Here is a 10,860-nt window from a genome sequence, read left to right as displayed (position 1 = left end):
TGTTCAAGAAAAATTTAAATGGGTGCCTGAAGCATTAGCTTTCATTAAACCTTATAACCCTGGAACAAAGGCGCTCAGGAGGAAGCTATTGATGAGAATAGGAAAGAATTTTCAGCTATAAATACTGTGCAGTGGGAACACAAAGAGATATTCAGTGATTTTTCTAGCAAAGTCTAATTTATTTGGAGACAGAAATTATCTTAGAATATTATGTGATACAGTAAAAAGGACATTCTGATGTATGCATAGCCAGCATGTGATCTAACATAACAGAAAATTGGAGGCTGGTTTCTAATATCCTGGATTATTCCCCCTTTAGAGCAATGAGAAGACTACATAGGAAATAACTAATGGTTTTCCACTTTATACAAGGCACTTCAGAAGGAGGATCCTGATGTAAAGTCCACTAGAACACAGGGACAGACAGAAGGGCAAATTCAGACAGCATTCTAGATCTTAGATTCCCATTTTCAAAACTGACTGCAGAAGAAGCTCACGGAGCCTAGATCCACATCTTTTTAGATATCTTCATGTCTAAAATTAGGTGGAGGAGTCTGGAAATTCAGTCCCAGATACTCTTTTTGGTTTTGTTTTGTTTTTTGTTTTTTGTTTAATCTGGCTGTTAAAAAAAAAAAAGCCCTTTTACCACCCAGCAAAAAAAGTCTTCTTTCTTGTACACAAGATCTATGTTGGCTAAGTCCTCATGTTCTTCACAAGGACTATAGGCTGCAAGGGTAACGTCCTGTCTGGTGTTAGTACCAATTGAAAAATGTCTTAAGCAATATCCCATTTGGCCGCGCCAATGAATCTCTGCTCTTCAGCATTATCTGTACTGAGAGCAGGGCTTTAGAAACTGCATTAGGTTGATATGACTATGCCCATCCTTGGATCTTGCTCACCTTAGAGCTTGGAGATCACTGTAGGCATGTCCTTGTGCAGGGTCATGCAGAATCAGACTCCAGAAGTTTCCATCTGTAGTCTTCTCATATTCAAACTCTCTGTAATCACATACAAATTATTGCTTTGTGTGTCCTCTCATTCACTCATTTATGTGCCACGGAAGGAGCAGCCCCAGTGCCATCAGTGGCTTTAACTGTGAGGAGAATCATACAACCATAGAATCAGATAATCACAGATTTGTTTTGTACCTCAGCACCACATATACACGTCTTTTAAGTACCTCCAGGGATGGTGACCCAAGCACTTCCCTGGGCAGCCTGTTCCAATGCTTGACAAACCTTTCAGTGAGGAAATTTTTCCTAATATCCAATCTAAACCTCCCCTGGTGCAACTTGAGGCCATTTCCTTTTGTCCTGTCACCTATTACTTGCGAGAAGAGACCAGCCCCCAGCTGTCTACACCCTCCTTTCAGGGAGTTGTAGAGAGCGATAAGGTCTCCCCTCAGCCTCCTTTTCTCCAGACTAAACAACCCCAGTTCCCTCAGTCACTGAATTCGGTGGTTTAATGCACAAGGAGCTTAATGGAAGAAAATTTTTCAGCTTGTACCTATTCTTGAACCTAGAATAGAATCTCTTCTAATTTTTGTTAGAAATTATTTGTTAGAAAATCCTGGAAATGATGTTTATCAGTCCTCAACACTGAATCTTAAATCTACATAAGTAAATAGATAGGCAGTGGTAGTAGTGAGTTAGATTATGTTGGTATGTTGTATGGCTGAGCCATGCCTCTGACGGAAAACAAAATGGAGTAACAACATGCAGGGATGTGGTTACCCATAGCAGTACTTCTAATTGCTCATTCTCATACACCTCAAGTCCCCTTCAAATACTGTTTTTATGTGTGATGATAAGAATAGTCCCCCTAAGTGAAGCTACACAGAAAATTCAGGACCAGGTAATACGAAGAAGTGGGTTTCATCTCAAAGGTATCCACAATATTATACTTAGCAGAAGGAGAACAACAGTTGTCAGAGAGAATGAAGAGAAATTGATAATCTGAGGAATAGTGTTTTTGAACTTTTTATCACTGAAGAAACTTTTTTTGCAAGCTCAGCTTGGCAGAAGGGACATAATGGATGGTTTGGAGAATCCCAAAATATTTTCTAAATATTGGTTCAAGCATTTGATCTATTATTCTTATACACATAACTCATCTGAGATGAAAAGCAGAAGACAGAGGGTTGTCAACACAGCTACAGCTGTCTTTGCTAGCACTATTTCTACAGAAAATTTCCTGGCTACAGGATATTATTTCCCATGGGGCTTGCATCCACTGTGTCAGGTAGTTAGGGGAAAAAAATGTAATTGAAATAGAGGAGACTACTGCTTTTGTGTGCCAAGGCTCACAGTCAGACCCAGGCATGAAAACCTCTATGGAGCTCACACACACTGGCACACACACAGGTCTTGATTCACAGAATCACAGAATCATAGAATGGTTTGGGTTGGAAGGGACCTTAAAGATTATCTAGTTGCAACCCCCCTGCCATGGCCAGGGACACCTCCCACTAGACCAGGCTGCTCCAAGCCCCATCCAGCCTGGCCTTGAACACCTCCAGGGATGGGGCAGCCACAGCCTCTCAGGGCAACCTGGGCCAGTGCCTCGCCACCCTCAGAGTAAAGAATTTCTTCCTGATATCCAATCTAAATCTACTCTCTTTCAGTTTTAGGCAGTTATCCCGTGTCCTATCATTGCACTCCCTGATAAAGAGTCCCTTCCCATCCTTCCTGTAGGCCCCCTTTAGGTACTGGAAGGCCGCTATAAGGTCTGCCCAGAGCCTTCTCTTCTCCCGGCTGAACAACGCCAACTCTCTCAGCATGTCCTCACAGCAGAAGTGCTCCAGCCCTCTGATCATCTTTGTGGTCCTCCTCTGGACCCATTCCAACAGGTCCATGTCCTTCTTGTGTTGGGGACTCCAGAGCTGGACGCAGTACTCCAGGTGGGGTATCAAGAGAGCATAATAGAGGGGTAGAATCACCTCCCTCGACCTGCTGGCCATGCTTCTTTTGATGCAGCCCAGGACGCGGTTGGCTTTCTGGGCTGCAAGTGCGCATTGCCTGCTCATGTTGAGCTTCAAGTCTCACCGTTAGCAGTGGTGTCTAAGAGGCTACCACATCTGACACTTGAAACTGCTGTGGATTTTCCACCCTTGGAGATATTCAAAACCTGACAAGACAGGGTGCTGAGCAACCTGCTCTAGCAGACCCTGCTCTGAGCAGGGTGGTTGGACTAGATGATCTCCAGAGGTCCCTGTCAACTTCAGCTGTTGAGTGGTTATGTAAAGCTACAGCAGCTTTGTATGTGCTGAAAGTGCCATTAGGCTGAATCGTGACCTTTGTGCCTGCCTTAGGACATACTGAAATGAACTGTGACTTGTGTCGTAAGGGCAGAGGTTTCCTCATTTCTCATCACGTATGGTTCCTTCACCTTTTATTTACACTTATTTAAATACAATGATCAGGTGCTATCTAGCTACAGGGACATTTTTTTAAGCCTGGTATGTTCTACTTGTAATTTAAGCATCTAAGAGTTAGAGATCTGCAGGCCCGAAGCTTGTAACCAAACTCCAGGAATTTCATCTATATGCATCTGTCTAAAATGGGTCATGTGGCTTGGAGGTACTGGAAGTGAAAATTCAATGTTTAAATGTTTACTGGTGCCACAGAATGACACTTGCAAGTAAAAATGCCTTCTTTCTTTGGCAATAAAGAACAGGAAAAATATATTTTTTTAGTCAGCACTTCAGTGGAATTTTTCAGAAGTATTCTGCTCAAATTCCTCTGGAAACAAAGAAGAGGTTCAGCTGCTGACAACTCTCAGTCTTTAACTTTCACAGATAATTAAATATAAAATATAAAATATTTGTTTTTCTTCTGGATAAAAGTAAACAAATATTTTAATCATAAAAATATTTAAAAATATTGATTCACCTTGTCCTTAACATTTCATTCAATGAAGAAATTTCAGAAATTAAATACATTGATACATAGTGTGTACGGTTCATGTATTCAGGTTGTAAAATACAAACATGAAAAAAATGAGATACCTATGTTATAAAGCAATCGTTTGCCCACAGCTTCCCATTTGTAATACAGGCAGGCAAGCTTTGTTTAGAGTCATTTAGCAAACTCTGCCAGTGCGTGAGCTCTTTTACATTAGCTGGTACCACTGAATGGCCTCAGTGGATTTTCTCTTCATAACATTACTTATAGTTCTACCTACCTTTAAAAAACAGGTAATTTTTTACACAAATCTGCACATGTTCTATTAGATTTGAGACTGATGGGGCAAAAATTGTGTTGTGTTTTGTTTTGGTTTGTTTTGTTTTTCTCCCCATAGACTTTGCAAAGGAAAGTACATTGTCTCAAGATTCAATTTCATTTTTAAAAGGGGAAAAAGTAAATGGGAAGGTTCATCCTAGTTACTTTCAATTTAGTTCATTTGGATGTCAGTAATATGAGAAAATGAAATCCCATTGATAACTAGAGAGGCCTCTGAAGGAGCTGGTTTTGGCTATTGGCTGTTGCACACGTGGTCATTCATTTAATTAAACACCAGTCAACTCAATCGCTGGAAAGAAATCCAGAACTGTAGATTAAAAATGGATCAAAGCCCACAGCACAGTTCAACTGTATTTAAACCCAGGAACTGCAGTTTGTCAAAAGTGTTGATGAAATATAGCTGCCATACCTTCTTCAATAATATTATCTAACCAGATCTTTAGACAAATTCCAGTCTAAATCTGAAAGCTTAATTTTTATCAGAGAACACATATAGCAGAAGCATTAAAACATATTAAGAGGCATATGTGTCTGTTCGTTGCTTGGAATCTCTCTTCAAAAACAGCAACAAAGAGGTTGAACCAATATTTTACACTGTGTGTCTCTTGAAAGATAAAATTGAAGAAAAAAATTTAAAAAGTAGCTCTTCTTTTTTTTCAAAAAAGTATTTTATTTTAAGACTGGTCAGTCTACAGTTTATAGGCAATACACAGTCCAGGTAGTAAGTAATTCAATCTTTATTTATAGACTGTTTTATGTCCTGAGATGGTTTGAAACGAGTTTATGGCAATCTGGCACAGCCACCAAAACAAGTGCAGTATTATTAATATCTCACAGCCTATCAAGCTTTTCATCTCCCAGAAGCCTGAATATTCTTATTCATGCTGAATATTATCCAGCACATTAACACATTGATATTTGCCCACAAACTGTAGCTGCTGTCTTGCGGTTATAAACCTGTTGGACTGTGAAATGCATTCTAATGGTATTCCAGCTTCTGAGGAAGAATTAATTTTTAAAAAGAATAAAGAAAAATATTTATAACTATTAATAAATCCTGGGGTTGTTTTTTTTCTTGCTTTGTGTATGCATGTGGGTTAGCAATGTTGTAAAAAGTGGTTGTGGAAAATTCTGTGGTTTATCATGTTCTTTGACCATACTGTATACCTTGTACCACTTTAAGGCTGTTAATCATTATGTACATATTCTAAAGGCGTTTGCTACTCATCTGATATAAATTTGGTTGATGGATGTAATAGATCTGCTCTCAAACTTTGGCTTATCTTCCCAGACAAAATGCTACGTGGGTTTTCTGAAATTCCTTGGATTTTAGGAGATTAGCATGAATAATACCAACTTCCTGAAAGAGCAATTATTAAAGACAGTTTTGCAGTGTGGGCCAGCAGAGAGGAAAGTGTATGAGAGAAGGTAACCCTGAAAAACGGAATGATATTAAAGCCACAATAAATGTATAAACACAGTTTATTATCTGATGATGAGGAAAAGACATTAGAGATCAGAAATCCTGAGTTACAAACCAAGTAGTCTTAATCCTCTGAAGTTTCCAAAAGTAAGGTGAGTAGATTAGAAAAAAGTAAGCCAAAATGAGTGAAAGGGCCAAGAAATCCTATGGGAGTCAAAGTGAAGAATTATTCCGGTTAAGAGTTGGACCAAAAAGCAGAAAACTCTTTTTTGTCGCTTCTTCCAGCAGTGCTTTGGCAAACTATCTAGCTTTGTTACTCTTTTACCAGTTCTGGAAAAAAATCTGCAGATATTCTTAACTTGAAGTCAATCATCTTGATAGTTCTTTCTTGTTCTGAAGCCTAGAGAATACTGAGATGATCTCAGATGAAGTAAAACAAGCTTAGATTAAGTGGGGGAAGTGTAACTTCATTTTAGCCATGTCCTGTAATTCCACAAGTGCTGAAGAATACTGAATGAAAAACTTTAATTTAACTGTTTTTATTTATTTGAGAAAATAAATGGAGATGTTGGAAATCTGGTAAATCTATTGTTAGAAATGGATCTTTTTCATGCACTTTATTGGATTTTATCTCCCCTATTACTTGGCTGTTCTATACTTATTTATTGAATTTTATTACAGACAAAATATACTGTTTAATAAGAGGTGAATTGTTTGAAATTGGAAATGTTTCTTCCAGCTTCTCTATAGGAACAGCCCTGGATTTCTTCCTAGAGAAATATGATGAGAAGAACTGTGATGTGGGGGCTCCATTATTTGCTATTCCCCAAAAAGATATCTTTATATTTTATACTCACCAAGTTGGAAGCATACTACCCATTCCTCTGATGTGAATTACAATGGCTGTAGTTCACTTTGCTATAATCTCTACTGTAGTGAGCCTCAAACCAAAGGACAGGCTATAAATTATTAAGAAAATCACTCTGCAGCTTCTTCCTGATGATAAGATGTTTTCCTCTGTGTCCATTTGCAGTATAACTTGTCTAGTTATAAAATTAACAAATTTTCAGAATTTCTGCCACAATGAGTACGTTCATCTTTTCCTCCACCATTTATTCTGTATTCGTATAGGTGAAGTGTCTGGTGATCAGCAAACCTTTCTTCCTATTTTCCCTGCTCCTGTATTCATGTGATCTTCACAACTGGGGGATCCACAGCTTCTCTGAGAATTCTGTTCCAGTGTCTCACCACCCTAACATTTATCTAAATCTAACATCTAATCTAAATCTACCTTCTTTCAGTTTAAAATCATTACCCCCTTGTCCTATCACTACATGCCCTTGTAAAAAGTCCCTCTCCAGTTTTCTTGTAGGCCCCTTTCAGATACTGGAAGGCCGCTATAAGGTCTCCTCAGAGCCTTCTCTTCTCCAGGCTGAACAACCCCAACTCTCTCAGCATGTCCTCACAGCAGAAGTGCTCCAGCCCTTTGATCATCTTCGTGGCCTCCTCTGGACCCATTCCAACAGGTCCATGTCCTTCTTGTGTTGGGGACTCCTCCCTTGCCCTGCTGGCCATGCTTCTTTTGATGCAGCCCAGGATGTGGTTGGCTTTCTGGGCTGCAAGTGCACATTGCCTGCTCATGTTGAGCTTCCCATCCACCAATACCCCCAAAGTCCTTCTCCTCAGGGCTGCTCTCAATCCATTCTCTGCCCAGTCTGTATTTGTGCATGTTATTCCTAGGCATAGATAAATTTTTATCCCTCATGGCTTCCATCCTAAGTGCAAGATAGTGCTTGACTTTGCAAGACTTGGCAAAAATAAACACTATTGCAGGGGCCAGAGGACCGAACTGCATCAGACTATCTCTTGTCCTCTCTCTAATCTAAGAGATACACCCTGCTTTCTGTTTGTATTTTAATCCTTGTTGGCCAAAAGCTAAAAGATTCTATATCTAAAATTGTCAACAACTCAATAATTATTCAGAATTATCAGTGCATGCTTGCTTTGTATTTATATATTCCTATACTCTCTTTCTACCTCTGATTGCAACTGGAAACAGGCTATTAAAGGTGGACTTTTGATCTGACCCAGCATGACTGTTTATATAGCTCATATACTTAGATTTAGGTAGATCTAAAAGAAAGTTTCAAATACAGAAACAATTCATATGATTGTGAAATGTATACATTCTGGAGTTTCTACCACTTTTTTTTTCTTACCACAACTGAAAAAAGAGTGCTATAAAACAATATGGAGCAACTCCGCTAAGTGCACCATCATTATAATCTTGTTTACAGCCAAAGATAAGAATCCTAGGGCTTCAGCTTTTTCCTACTGTCAGCACGTTGTCACTCCTATGTTGACAATTTGATATACATTGTTTGTTTTCTCACTCTAGAATGCCATACCATAAACTAAAATAAGTATTTTATGGGGACTGTGGTCTTCTTTCTTTCTCTGATCTTTTCCAAGACTTTTTGAACAGGAATTCCCTCTGAAAGTGCAGATAATAAGTAACCATAGCTGTTTCCCTCCTGAGGGAAGGGGAAACAGCTACTTCCCTCCCCCTCTTTTTCAATTGCATTGCTTCCTTTCTGGTTTTATTCAAAATCATAAATGACACCTGCATGACTTGTATGCTTAGCTCCCCGGTGTTCCTTAATATATCCAACGGGCAGTTCTGCAAGTGTGATTTCTATCATTTCATTTATTTATTGCAGTTACTTGGCATTAAAAAAAATCTACATTTTAAAAAAGGGTGAAAAAAGACGTTAACAAAATTATTTCCAAAAATACTTTCAAACTGCTCTCAAGAAGAAAATAACATAACAGTTTATTGCTCAGAAGACTGTTGGACTTACCTTAGAAAGAAGGCCAGCCTACCATTACTGTAATTGTACCGTTACTCTTTTTGGTTAGTATTAATAGCAGTAATATCAATAAGGTATATTATTTAGATTGAAAAACATTCAAGAATAATAGTAACCCAAGAAAAAGCTATTTATAAAGAAAAGATACAATGAACATTAACAATCTTTAATAATTTCTACTGAGAGGAACAGGGCCGTGTGCTTTGCTGGGCTCCAGAAGTGACGCCTGGGAGCTGAGGTAAGACTGTGTGTTAACCACGTAAAGTGACCATGCAAGAGCAGTCTCTACAAAGCAATGGAGTGAAGGAAAGGCAAAAAGATAGCTGCTGCTTCAGATGAGTGTTGGCATGTCTTATCTGGGATTTCTTCTTAAGTGTTATGATATTGGTGATAATCACTGAAATCGAATAACCTAACATTTACAGAAATAAGAACCATGAGAATACACTTGCTCTGTATCGATTATTATACAATAAAAAACTTTCTTAGATCATCCCCAATTCAGGCTGTGCCTTGGCTGAAGAGGCACATTGTTATTCATGCAACATTTAAACCGGCAGGATTTATTTGGCAGATTTTGAATATTTAACTTGTTTTAAAGTCTGTTTCTTATAAGCCTGTGCTGCCACTGACTATGTACCTCATACTAGATATATACATAAAATACATTTATTTTGAGCAGAGAAAGGAGGTTTCAAAACTCTATGATGTTACAGGCCACTCAAATTGCACAAACAGAACATGTCCGATGGCAATGACACATTAACAACTTTGCACACTGTAGTATAAATTTCTCCTTTTTCAAGGAATCTTATGAAGGACTTAGATGCATTGGAAACCTCAATAACTCTTAATGATGCAGATGATGTTCTCTCGTCCCCTGTGAAATGCAGACTTCACTCCCAGTTACTAAAATATGCTGGGGAGGGGAAATGTCTTTTCCATCTATCGATAAACTGTCTGTGACAGCCCCAAGGGAAAGTTGTGTGTACGTCAGCAATGTTTGTTCTGCTTAACCAGCTAATATGTATGCTCTGGTTGTTAAAATATACCAGTTTGTAAATGACACACACTCCTCCGTAAATGACACACACTCCTCCATTGCAGAGACAGAAAAAATATATATCTCATTGCATGATCCTTCCCTCGAGACATCTCTGCTTTCTAGAGAGCAGGATTCTGGCAGCAAAGGTTGTTTTCTTCTTAACCAGTTTCCTCTCCAGAACTGACCAACAAATCTCCCACTGATAGTAAAGGGATTTGGATCTGACTTGGACCTTCTGAGGAAATTTTCATTGCATGTAAGTTTTGCAGGATGATTGCCATAAGTGACATTGGAAAACTTCATCCCAAAAATCATGTTGGCTTGGAGGTGAGACGTATATTATCTATAAAAGTGAGGTGTCTCATCTAAAAGCTAGGTGTCTTATTTTAGTAACTTATTTAGGAGGAGTTTATATAAATGGTTTAGACCACATACCTGTGGTGGGTTTCTTCTGGTCTAAACCAGACATTTAAGATGTGGTTCAGATTGAGATTCAGGTGGGGGTTTCAGACACCTAAATTTAACAGTCTGAATCCACAGATTTCAGACATCTAAATTTAACAATCTCAGTTTCACCCTAAAAGTAATTCCCTAACTTTTAGATACCTCAAGGTAGTTGAGATGAATCTTACCTTTTGTCTCAAAATGCCATCCTGCTTATGAGAGAATATTTGCTATATATGAGGAATGACAATAACACCCTGGGGTATTGCTTTGTTTTTCCTTTAGGAATGAGGAAAAAGGGACACAAGAAAAGGAAAAACTCAGTCCATTGACCCCAAAATCTATTGCTTCCCTCCTGTGACAGCCAGGGATCCTAAATGCAACTGCTTGCAAATCTCCAACAGGATTTTCAGGAAACAGTTCAACTGACGTCCTTTAAATTGTTATTATCCATTACCCTAAGAAAAGCTTTTTAAATGCTGTTGGGGTTTATAACACAAAGATCTGGAAATCAACACAATGAATTAACACTTCATCTTCGAAAACACTTCATGTTTTAGACATAAGGGAGAATAGCATGTAAAAAATAAATATTGTTATGGTCAACAGAATAACAAGGCTCATAACAACAGAAGAACAAGGCTCTAACAAGAATCAACAGGAATATTTTATTAGTGAAGTCCTCAACCTTCCCTGCAATGTCTTCACCATCGCCTTCTCCATTCCAAGAACCTTTTTAAGGAACACAATAATTCCTGCAACAGGAACCATCTTCAGAACTGGTCTGTAGAAGTGAGATTCACTCTGCCTCTCGTGTGCTCCTTCCTGGGTGTCCAC

Source organism: Larus michahellis, chromosome 1 (genome assembly GCF_964199755.1).
Source record: "Larus michahellis chromosome 1, bLarMic1.1, whole genome shotgun sequence".
Lineage (NCBI taxonomy): Eukaryota > Metazoa > Chordata > Aves > Charadriiformes > Laridae > Larus > Larus michahellis.
This window is presented reverse-complemented; position numbering follows the sequence as displayed.